Here is a 13,560-nt window from a genome sequence, read left to right on the forward strand (position 1 = left end):
ACGAAGATTATTTAAGCAGCTGATTTGGACGCTCGTTGATTAATCACTGATGTCTGATTGACATTTTAGAAATTAGTGCAGAGTTTGCAATATGTAACAGTAATCTCAGAATCTTAATGTCTACTTTATCAGAGATTCTCAGTTGTCGAAATTGATTTGAAATGATACATTTTTAGAAACTTAGAAAATAGTCCCAAGGTGGGTGTATTTTGAAAAACTATTATGATTCACGTTGAGTAGGCTTACGTGGAGCGTTAGTCACTTTTATTTTTACGTTATAAACGTCATGGAGTTTTTTAACTAGTGTTTGTATCGAAAATGTGTTAAAGATTATCTTACTCTGTGTCAAATCTTTCAAAGAATTTGCTTTCTTCAAAATGACCTAAAACTTAAATAGTTTAAATGCAATATAGAGATAGTTACTTGCGATTATACCTAATTATTAATGTTAATTATAGTAGGTTAGGATCTGAAGAAAAACTAGGATTAAGTTCAATCTTTTTCATAGTACTTCTACTTAAACTGTCTTCATGTTCTTAGACTAACTTAACCCTTCATCGGTACATAAATATGACTACCATTATAGGTAGCTAAGAATGTACGTGATAATACATAGATACTTGTAATTTTAACATGATGAACAGCTCGTTAACATTTAACAGAGTTCCTCCATAGCTCTAATTGTCCAAGTAATTGTCAGCCAAGATTGAGTGTTATGGAAATAAATTATTATACAGATAATTATTGAAATCAAATTATTTTATTCATTATTTGCACTATTTATTTATCTAAGTTAATGTTATTTGAACAATAATCTTTTTGACAAATAACATTCTATTATCTATTTGATTTAAAAACTAATTTTTGCTATTTAATTGTACCAGAATAGTAAAAATGTTTTATTGTATGTGTTGAGCTTCTATTCTAATACCAGGCTTCTGATGTGTATCATCAGCAATGTTTACTTTTATCGCAATGGTTATATTTTGAGATCTTACGATTAGTGTAGTTAGTCTTTCGACTTTATTCAGTTTCTATTCGTCAGTTGTAATATGTACGTATATGCAGTACCTATAGTATGTAAAATTTCATTAACAAGTGTGATAGTTTGTGTAGCGACGAATGCTGATAATTCATAAAATAAACATATTGAAAAAACGAATAATGTTACATTGCAAAAATGAGTACATTTATGTTACGTAAACTCAAATTCCGTAAGCCGTGCAAGTCGAACAATCAAAATTGCTGACAGACGTATCAGCATTTCGCGGTCGATAAACCTAGATTAATAACAGACTGATATAAAAACCAGTTGAATTTGTGAGACGATGAAATTACCTTAACACGTTCGTCGCCACGTCACCCATATCTGGGTGAGGGGTATGCTTCCGTGGGGGCTCCATTACCCAAATATGGCTGACGCTGTTCTTGTTGAAGTTTATAGGATTTTCAGTTGGGCTCGGTGAGAAGCTCAACCGAATCGCGCTGGGCGACGTGTTAATAAACTCTAAATATTAACTTATATACTTGTATGTGCGAATGATCCTGTGGAAACGATCGAAGAACGTCTAGTTGGATATGAAGTCGACGAAAATTTCGTTTTTCACAATCAGTATGGCTGGTACTGTTCTAACATGATATCCGAGATACGCGAAATTTGAATCACAAATCGCAGACAGATAGATGAATTATTAGTTTTTTCATTATATCAAAGGTTTAGTCTAGGTTTTTAATCTCGATTTATTTGTACCTACTTTGTTAATTATTACCAAATATTTAAAACCTACCTGTCTCTTTTATTCACAATTCAAGACATTTAACACTTAAGTAAAAAGGGATATTTCAAGCTTTTCAATCTTTTTTCTGTTTGTATGTTGTTTTGGCCTATACATTACCATCCAAATGCATTTGCTTGCTCAGATTATATGTATTTAAAAAAATGTATAAAACCAGTAGTGAATTCTACTTCATGTTAAGTAGGTACTACGATCGTAAGTTTGATCATAAGTTCAGACCCTGGGCGACACAGGGACAAGAGCATGCGATGCTACTACAGGCACGGATTACAGCAGTATAACCAATTGGGCCAATAGCGAAAATGCGTGTGACCCTACACAAAGATCCGACCAATCAGACCCGCATTCCTTCCAAGTATTAACTTGCGATCGTTGTATAGTATTTTGTTTTGTATCACATGAATTTGTAATAACTAACTGGATATCATAGAACAAAATGCAGTGAGGACACATCCTATAAATGATTTACATTTATGCAATTAGAGTATATTAAATGTATATTCGAAATGGAATTTACGAAGAATAAGTGGCGATATTAACAATTTATATCGTAGAATAATAATTGGAATAGTAGGTTTATTGAAAATAGTAGATGTTCTAATACTTTTGGACGAGGGTGTGTATACTTTACTAGGGCTGAAAGGGTTAAAACACTTTAAACAAATAAGGACCCACCAGGAAGGGTATTTTTAGCTACTTAGAAACTTAGAATACTCTTTCATATCAGTATCGTACGAGATTCAACAAAATTGACGAACGCTACCACGGCTCTTTTTGTTACTTTATATTATTATTTGTAGTAACTAAATATTTGCAGAATAAGTAGCTTAAAATAGTTTATTTGGAAATAAGATTTCAGAATTTATTGTGTACCTTTATTTTCAAATAAACTTGCGATTTTATTTGAAGTATGTGTTTCTTCTTTTTACTTGTTATTTTGTTTTTAAAAGCATACAACTCTACTATCGTTATTGTTCAAACTTATAAGCTGCTTATAATAATAAACTTGTTTAGATACCTATATGTATTAGGGGAAGGCAGTGTTATCTATTGAATAATGTAATTAACTAGAATTTTGCATTTATATTAATTAAAAAGTATTTCAAGAAATTCCATGACACATACATCAGCTCGTATTTCTAAAAGAAATTCTGAAAAAAGTATTAATAAATATCAAAAGAAAAATGTAATGAAATAAAAAGGAAAGTATTTCATACTGAGGGAACTTACATCAGTCACTCGATTAAGTAAAGCTCAAAAGAAAGTTCGAAATGACTTTCAATCACCATGGTAAATCCAAAGACTCTTCTTGAAAGAATCATCGAGTTCTCCCCTCAAGAGGATGAACTGATACGTACTCGCTGATCACTGTGACACAGCACGAATTCATTTTGCTCGTCGCAGGGAATAGAAATAAAACGCCAGGTTTCAGTAAATTAAACCGGCTGCCTGCCAGCGATCCGCGAAATGTCAGAGAAATACATTATTTCACTGTCGGTGCGTTCGTGCGCCCGTGAATCTCTGGATTCCGCGGAGAACTGGGTCAATCCGTGTCCCAGAAGCGAGTAGTGGAGGCCCCGCGGCCAATCGGTGCCGGAAGCTGCCGTCTGGAACCGGAAGCCGTGTCAGTAAGATTGTGCGGAAGCCGGATGGTTGGTCGAACCGCTATGACCGTGGATATATCGATATTGATTAAGGACGCACCTTCGACGATGCTTTGAATAAATTCCTTCTTGAAATCGGGAATTCAAATCGACATTTTTTAAGATAGATGTTATCAAAAATGAGGAAAACTGATGGTATTTTTTCTTGATGCCGCAATCACTGACAGGTATCTTAATGGTTCTTTATTCAATTTTGAAAATTTAAGTTTTAAACCATTGTGGTAAAGATTTTTGTAATTTCTTTAGTTTCTTTATTAGGTACCATTTGATTTTATTTTATATTTATATCATGTATTGCTAAGAATATTGATGCACGTAATTCTTTCTTGAATGATTTCTTAATCACTCATGTGGGGTCTTAATGGTTATTTACTCAATTTATAGAATTTCATTTTCAAATTATTTTAATGAGGTCTGTTTGTAGATGAGTCTATGTTGTAAGCGGTTAAATACCTATCATTCAAATTTTTATAAATAGAAAAAGTTAATTAACTACAACGAAGATAATCCAAATGGTAAACACTTTCTCGAAATAAGTTGGTTGACATGATTTTGCAAAAAATAAGTATGTTCTTTAAGTGAACTAACAATAAGATTTTTAAAATATTTGTACGCCTATTCACTTTACAATAGAAGAGTGTTGCTGAATATAAACCTCTAAAACATCTTTACTCTACCTTCGTAATAAAATATTTTTAATATTTGGAAGATAATGGAAAAAATGTTATTGCATGTGCCTTGCTATAAAAAATGTTATGCAACTACTGCTGCCATGTAAAAAGATACCTTCATCAAATTGAAAATATTTTTATTAACTGAAAATATAGTTTAAGTTTTAGGTTAATAGTTCTGCATGTTGTTGTATGTGAAATTGAGGGGGGAAGAGAGGGAATATAATTGTTATCCTTACTCTTATTAGATACTTTAGCGAATTCAATATGTGCCATAATGATGCAATCATCTGTTGAAAGAACAAATATCTGGCCGTCCAAGAGATTTCAAATGCAAGAATCTCTTCTCAGCATTTGCAGGGCATCGTTTTAGAACTAAAGCTTTCCTGAATTTGAACAGTTTTTTCTTTCTCATTGTTTAGAGTTAACACAAATAAGCGAAAGAGCGTGCGTTTTCAAGGAGCACAGAAATGAATGTCGACGAGGATTTTTTCTCTTTCTTTTTCTGCGGCTACGCGGGAAAATGTATGCACGCGCCACTCAATTTGCGAAGGCCCGTGCAAATATTTGCACTCTACCCACGAGATTTCGTAGCTCGTAATTCAGCTACAAAGGCCTTACTGAATTTTTTAGGGCCTCTAGCAAGATTTTTTTTTTCGATTCGTTTGAAGGAAAAATGTTCGGCATCATTTTCGTTAACATAATTTCTCACTACTTCACGTTTCCATAAAGCGAATTTTATGCGTTATTGTTGAGCAAAAGGTGAAATATAACGTTTGTAATTTTTTGCCCTTTCATAGTGTAACGCATTGAGCCAAGGTGCTTCATAAGAAAAGGAGAAAAATCATGATTCTGAATTACTTCTGATATTGTGATATCAGATTGGTGATCTGATATGATAACACAAGCATAAAGGTGTACACAGAAAATGGTATCAGTCGGTTAGATAAATCGTAAAATATCACTCTGCCTTCGATCTTGATTGTTTCTCATGCGAAAGGTGTGTGAATATTATTTTGTGAAATATACATACAGGTGTCAGCAATTTTATAGAGTAACTCTACTTGACAAAATAGGACGAAAATCAAGAATGATAAAATTGCGTTGAAAGGTTCGTTTCCGAGTTATTAATGGTTGAGAAAACACCTAAAATATGTGTGCAATTTGTCTGACTTAGGATGTACTCTACTGCTGACGTGCATTAGCCAGATAAGACACGAAGGAATCAGGAGAATAAGTTCCAAGCCAGACATAGCGAACTCAGTAGAACAAGTCTCAAGACTGGCAAACCAAAGTCAGTAGAATGAGTCTACAGCCAGACACCTTGAAATCAGTAGAATAACTTTCGAGTCAGACTTAGCATAGCTAGAATAAGTCCCATGTCAGATACAGTGAAATCAGTAGAATAAGTCCTAAATTAGATAAAACAAAATCAGTAGTATAGGTCCCAAGTCAGACACATTTTAAGCGAGTTTTAAGCGTTTTCTCAGCAATTGACAACTCTACTGCAAAACATTAAACGTATTTTTATCATTCTTCATTTGTCCCTTATTTTAGAGTGAAAAATCACCCTGCACATTTTCTGACACCTTTGTCGAACATGCAGTATATTGGATAATCCATTTTAATCTAGTATTGGTAATTATTCGCGAATGACTGAATGTACGAAAGAAGAACTTCAGGTAGAGTTGAAAAGTTTCGAAGGGAGACACATATTAGAAGACATCCACAGGTCATATATGCCTTTATAAATGGAAAGACATAATGTTAATGTGCCTATCTACGCAATTGCTTATAAAGAAGTATTAACCTATGTATGGTAAGAAACCATTAGACTACGAGATAATTTAACTGTAACATTTCAAAGTGATACTGGTACTCATTCTTACTATTCTGAAGCATCACAGACTAAATTGAACTTGAACTAGTATCTATAACTTTGACATATTGCAAAAATATCCTCGAGAGTCTAAGCCCTGAAAGGTTAATATTTTCTTATAGGAAATAAAAAATGGTATCGATTGATGAATTAAAAATTACACGCTTTCATTTAGAAAAACATGTGTGTGTGACCTTTATATGTCCTGTACGCACACATCTACAGAAAATTAATTAAAATATGTCCCCCTCGTAATGATTCAACCCTACCTTAATCATTTATTTGTACAGCAAGTAGTTTACGAGTAATTTATAACATTAAAGTAGAACATCCTGTACAGATATCTACACAAATTCTGGTGGAAAAAAGTTCCGTAGTTTGTTGGTAAATAAATGCATAGGAAAAGCTAACAAAGATTGTTCTATATTAGAAAATTACTTTACTGTTTGTAATAGTATTATGTTTATACTTATATGCATATGAATAGTCCTTGAAATCACTTTAGCTATATTAAAGACATTAAATACACTAGTGCTGTAATATATTAGACTGCACATAATCTTTGATATGACAAATCTACAACAGATAAGTACTTATTGATATTGTAACTTAATTGATATTTTTCATTTATGTTGGTCTCAGAATAAAATGATGTCAATTGTCCGCAAAGAATTAATGTTTAATGTCGATATAATTAAATGTTAAACACAACTTCCCACTGCTTCAGGTTTCGTAAAAGCGAATTGTATGCGCTATTGTTACGTAAAAAATGAAATATGGCGTTAGTAATTTTTCATCCATGCATGGAATAGCGAATTCCACTATGGCACTTTATTGCGCGATAAATATGTTAATGTGAATGTAGTGAAAGCAGTAAATTGGATCGCGAAAATATTTCATTTGTTTTTTTAGCAACAATTTGAGCAGGGATTCGAATATGCTTCTGTGCACGTTACATTCGCTATAATCTTACTTAACAGTGTTGTTTTGTTTATCTTATTCACTTTCGTATTGTGTTCATAATGCCAACATTGGTAAATATTTTCAGAAGCATTCCTTTGCATGCGAAAAAATTTGTGTGGAAAAAATTAAATCGTATATTGTCTCACGATAATGAGTATCTAATTATTTAAACGCTTATAAGATGATTAATATAATTAAGGACCCTAAAAACACAGTAAAAGCACCATAAATCATTCAACAAATGTAGAAAAAACAGTAAAGCTGTAATTTCAAACTAATTTAAATAAAGATCATGTTAAAAGTGTGAAATGATCTTTGCCTGTCCAGTAATGAGTAATACGAATCGTCTGTATTAAGAATCATGTACCCTGTATTTTTAGGATGGACGACGTAATTGCTTTGAAATTATTCACCGCGGTAATGAGCGATTGTACAGTTAACCATAAGAAGCGAGAAGGTGTGACGTACGAGTGGGGAAACGAGAGTTCAAAGAAATTAATGCGAGCCCACGAGCGCGTTACGCGCGAAATTGTGTCGCCCGCTTTCGTTATCAAGGCGTTACATCATATCCTGTGAACTTGTTATCCGGTCTGAACGTACACACTTGAGCGCGATACGATTCCTACGGAAATCGTTATAAATTTGTCCTAATCTATCATTTTTATAATGAATTTTTAAAGCCTATTTCTGTTTCAGTAGTTTTAATAGGAGGCTGTAATAAAATTAGGTAGTAGTGTACAATGTGTACATTGCAGGAATTAATCCCTTCGTTACGAATGACTTGCGTTATTGACCTAAAGTGGGATTACTTGATTTACTTTTTATAATGTTGGTCATTGTGAATTTATCCTACAATTTAATTTTTAGATGGGGTTTATTATCAATTTTTTTAATTCATTTATTTGCAAGCAATGTTTACACTTTTACTAAAATGTGGTTTCATATATTAGCGTATAGGATACATATAGAATAAAAAATTGTTGTACAGAGTGTTAGAAATACATGTCAATACTCCAGGCACTGAATCTACGCACTAAACAAGTGAAAAATATATGTCCCACATATCTTTTTGAGTATAAGCTTGCGTGTATTTGGTTACAACAAACTCAATCTTTTTTTCTTATTGTTGTCTTTGGTAAGAGTTATCTGTAGATTTATAAATATCTGTCAAAAGTTTTGAATTAGTTTGTAATTCTTATTAAAATTCTACTTTATGATAAAGTAGATACTTGTAAATAGAAGTGAGTACTTCCAACGATTATTACAATTTTCCTTCTAGTGTAACAGAATGAATTAATATAATTTTTTATTGTTACTAAAATTGCATTTTTGGTTCGTGTACTCGAGTAACACTTTTACAGTATTTTTCTTATAAGATTCTTATTATGTAGGGTGGTCTACGAAACGTAGATTAGATTACTGTGATGCTGGTCCAATTGGAACATTTTTTTGACTAATATAACATGTTTCAAAGAGCGTGTTAAGATGATTGTATCAAATTTTTTGTCAACCCTTATTTCCAGAGTTTTCAAAGTCACTTTCAGTTTTTTAGGCAAACCTATAATTTTTTTTACATCCATCTTTTAGAGGTTACTGAAACGAATTCGGCAAGCATCATAACAAATGTTTTTTCTTCATCTAAATCAAAGAAATATTAAAAAAATATCATTTATCTTAATTGAAACAATGTTCAAAATGAAATGACCGCTGAGTTCTTTCTTAGCTCTGGAAAGTGTACAACATCTGATCACGTTTCGTGGTTCACCCTGTATCTATACATTTTAACTTGGAAGTATAGTATCTAAAGCAAACAAGTGTTTCTTGCAATACAGTGTTACTCATATGGTGCATTTGCTTCAGTAATGACATAACTAAAAAATGTATCATTTTTATGTTATGACCATAAAACGTGATAAAATGATTCTTGCTTTAAATAACGAAATTATGATATTTTTCTGGAAATCATAAATTTTTAGTCGTATCATTGTTGCAATGAATGAATTTGTTTCTTGAGAATACTGTTAATACGTGAATAATTTATCTACAATCTATCCTTCGTTAGAAACTTATCAGTTAGTTGTGAAGATTGTATCATGGAAACATTGTAAATATACAAGGTGTCCCAAACTGATACAAACAGAAAATTGGTGATTTTACATGATAAACAAAGTCGAAAATATAGAATATAAAGTGTTTTGCTGTCATACTTCGTTTTTGAAAAAATCGACTTCGAATTTTAGCCGAAGACCAACATACAGTTTTAAGCATTTCAGGGGTGAACGAGAAGAGGATAATATTTGTAGCTTACAGTAGAGAAAGTCAGTGGTCAGATCGCGAATATTTCCCTTACCTTGTGCACTCTTCAAATTCGATTTTCTCAAAAAACGAAGTAGGATGTGGAAAAATGGCATTCTATATTTTCAACTTATATTTTTAACGAAGAATCACTCCATCTTTCCGCTTATACCGTCAGCTTTGGAACACCCTGTATATAGATTCAAACAGAAGACAGGTGTCTATTACAGAATGAATTGCAATTACAGAAGATGTCTAAACGTAGCTCTCGATGCTATTTTTTAGATGTACGTATTTATTTTTATTACTGTTCCGATGGTTAACGTGGGTATTTGGAAAGGCACAATAATGAGTTTTCAGTTGAACTGCATTGCATTTTTAGCTGCATATACTATTTCCTTTATATTTAGTTTCTGGTACGAATTTGCTCGAATAATGGGGTATTGAAATGCTTGGGATATCGGGTCATCGAGATATTGACGTATTTCAGATGACCGAACTATTGGGCTATTGGCGTATCGGAGTATTTAAAACACAAAGGTAGTGGAATATATGAGGTATACCTAGGATGGGATGACTTTGAATTTAAAAAGTAAAACGACGTAAGGAAAATATTTCTCTTTTATCTTTAGGAAGTATCTGTACAACGTGATACTATTAGTCATTCATGCGTGTGATATTAGATAATGCATCAGTGAATAAATGATACTGTTTCTCAGATCGTGAAATCTGAGCAATAGAATTAGAAAAAAATTCAATCATTTTCAACTGTACTATGTATTTGGATATTTTAAATGATGAAACTTGGATACCTATATTTAGGGTATCATAAAAAACGGTGCTGTAATATTAAAATTCTAGAGTTTCTGAGACATTCAGGCATCATATATTTGAATAGGTATCGGGATGTTTTAAGTATTATATAGGGTGTTAAAAAGAAAAAGTATCAAGACTTTAAGGACTCAGTATTCAGCGAGAGGATTAAAAAATGTCCAATCAACATAGGTCCTAAAGACAATCCTTTCGACGAAAAATTGACTTTTATTATCTATGTATATTTGATACCGCGAATGAGTTTTTCCATAATGCATTGAATGTAAATAGAAGAATTGATTCAGAAGTATCTTTTAGGTTGTCAAAATAAGATTACTAAACTAGCACCAACAAAGATTGCTTCATAGCTTCAAATGTAGTATAAATTTTCAGTTTTCATTTAGTATTGGCCGTAGTTGTGAGCGAAGTAGTGAGCCTAGTAAATGTGACCTTTGCATTGCAACAATAGGAAGTCATATCGGACATTTACTGTAACAAAAAAGGTTTATGCTAAATTTGTATTTATTTATGAACTAATCCTACTTGATGCTAGTCTAATAATCTTGTATTAATAACTTTGGACTTATTTCTGAATCAATTGACATCTCTACATTCAATGCGTCGCGGGAAATTTCTTTCACGTTATCGAATATTCTTAGAGATATTAAAAGACGATTTTTTGTCGAAAGGATTGACCTTTGTATTTATGCTGATTGGACTTTTTTTACTCCTTTAAAACACGTTTAAGTGAAAAAAATTAAAGATTATAAAAGATAATCTAGTTCCTTCGTTTCTCCTTCTCAGCAACAAAGGCATGTCATAAATCGCGGGATTTCCAAAGGGTAAGTTAGAGTGTCGGTCTTAGACACGTGAAAAATCGGTATCTCACCTTGAGGAAATTGCCATTGGTGTTATACTTCCGTCTGTGTCCTCTGAGGACGTAGGTGTCGGTCCCCGCCTTAATCAAGAAAAGCGCATCAAAGGGCGAGCAGAAAGAAAGGAGGCGATGACCTCTGAACCACTGATTGGTTAATAATTATTAACGAAACTAACCAACCAGTGGTCAGTTTAAGAAGTAATGAGGCTTCAGAGATTTAATGAAACATTGAAGCAATCAGAAGTCAGAATTCATCAAGAAGACTACCTGTAGAAGAGCAATCAGGTTCTGAAAAAGTTAGTTCAGAAACAGCGATCCAAAGCTAACAAATTTGGTTTGTCCTTCTGGGATTATTAAGTGACACATCAGTGAGACTAGTAGCCCTGATAATAGGATGTGTGTAATGCAAATATGTGATACATATATTTACGTATTTATGTAGCCACATATTAGAATATTTGATATCTATCTTATGATTTTGAAATATTTTTGGTATCTGAGATGCGTATTCGTATATCGGTAATAATATTGTCATAATGTTAAGGTATTGGCATATTAAAAGTTGTTAGGCATTTGTACACATAGGTACTTTTTCATAGGTACTTCTTTTTGACATTTCGTACATGAATAAATCATGTAACTGAATAAAAAATCAAGGTATTTAATGTAAGGGCAGCATTGTGTGATGCATGTCTGTTCTTGCTTTCGGCTGAAGGTTGGTTCGTCTCAGACGACGGTTTTTCGAGAAGTGCGTCTAACGTTGAACAGAACAAAGGAATCGAGTGCGACGACGAAGCGCAGACATTCCCTCTTGGACCGTCGACGAATAGAGAGTATACGGTTATATGAGTACTAGTTTTTTTAATTCCCTTCTACAGCTACATTAAGTATTTAGGGTATAGAATATTTTTTCATGTTACTATATCTGAGATATTAGTATAGTTAAGATAGGTATAATGGTATGCAATTGAAATCTTTGAGACCATGAGTATGAAAATCACTGAACAGAAGTATGAGACTACCTCACATTATAATGTATAACACTTGATGTGGTAGTTAATACATACTATTTATCAAGATATTCAAATACCAAAAAACGTATTTGAGATTCTAAAGTATTTCAGATATGCCTCCGCGATATGAATTATTTCGAGGTATTTATAATATTAGTATTTAAATAATAAAATATATTGAATTCTTTGAGTTTTCGTAACATAAGGGTAGTTAGTTTAAGCAATCCTTTCCAATTAATATCGTCATATGTAACATTACTCTTTATCACGAAGTTTAATTGTAAAAATTGTTGGAAAATACGAATAAAAACGAAAATTTTATCAAACGAGAGGAATATGAACATCAAATAAAATCTCGATTATGCAAACATTTGCTCGTCAGTGATCTGCTTCCGCAAACATGTCTGGAACGTATGCAAAGTGTAGTAATTGTACAATAATTGCTCTACTCGTATCGCAGTTCTACGAATCAATATATCTTCGATTCTCTTTATTTAAATAACACTTTTCATTTAAATATAATATTCTTAACTAAAAAATTGTATCGCCAAATTCTATCATGTGTTTGTAATCTTTCTTTCAGAGAAGTGGCGTTGCGTGGATTAACGAAAAGAGGGTGCAAAGGTTGAGTGGTGGCGGTACTCGACTCGAATACTCCTTTAGTGGTTCATCGATAACGTTTTCCTTGAGGGTGAGTTCTCCCTTAAATTTTTAGCGACTCATCTGAATCGTCTGCGTTATGAGGTGTATTTGGGAGAGACTTCATCTCACAACGAATCGCGATTTAAACAAATTGCAACTGCACAAAGTTGCATCAAGTTGCAATATCTAAAAATCGAAATCGTAGTAAATTGAAGTTGTAAAGCATTGAATTTTAATTGCAGTCTCAGCATATCAATGTAGTGTAGGAGCAGTATCATGATATGTATACGTAAGTAGTTATTGCAGAGGGGCAAGTGTGGGTTTATTATAAACAATAATTTAATTTCATACCAAATATAACAAGTTTAATTAGTGTAAACTAGTTTAAAACACACATACTACTCACCAATTATTTTATTCGTTAAAGAAAGTTATTGTTATATTGCTAAATTTGTTTCCTTCGACTCCTTTAGAAATTCTGATTAATTTGACTCATTGTTGGGTAGGTAACTATTTCCACAAGCTGTAAAACAGTTTTGTGTAGTTTTTTTTTCATAAAATACTTTTAAGGATTTAAAATGATTAGATAATAAAGTTCTATGTATATTAGCAGGCAGTGGTTTTAATGCATATTTTGATAAAAATGATATGCATATTTTAATGAGAAATATTAAGAGATATCCATAAACAGATTTGTGAACATTGGAAATGAGTTCTTTAGAATGTCACGTGAAATTAATTTTATCGTAGAAGGCCTTAATACTGTTTGAGGAGAAACTCTTCAATGATGTTATTAGGGCTTCAATCGAAATAACACCTATTAAAGGAATTCTTTTCCTATAGATTGTGCTTATTAGGTTTCTGTTTTTCCTCCTGTCAATATTTAGGTTTATACTTTGTATTTCAGTAATATTCAATCATTTTTTAGAGGATAATATTCAAAATTA

The 13,560-nt window shown here is 32.4% G+C and overlaps 1 protein-coding gene across 1 annotated transcript in view; it reads left to right on the forward strand.

Annotated features, from left to right (window-relative positions):
- The window catches only part of Rap1 (RAS oncogene family member Rap1), a 78,815-nt gene that overhangs the window by 28,677 nt on the left and 36,578 nt on the right, over window positions 1-13,560 (forward strand). The window contains exon 2 of the mRNA XM_076375683.1: window positions 12,555-12,662. The gene's annotated coding sequence lies outside the window, so the exon portion shown is untranslated. The remainder of the gene's footprint in view (window positions 1-12,554; window positions 12,663-13,560) is intronic.

This window comes from Calliopsis andreniformis, chromosome 3 (genome assembly GCF_051401765.1).
Source record: "Calliopsis andreniformis isolate RMS-2024a chromosome 3, iyCalAndr_principal, whole genome shotgun sequence".
Classification (NCBI taxonomy): Eukaryota; Metazoa; Arthropoda; class Insecta; order Hymenoptera; family Andrenidae; genus Calliopsis; species Calliopsis andreniformis.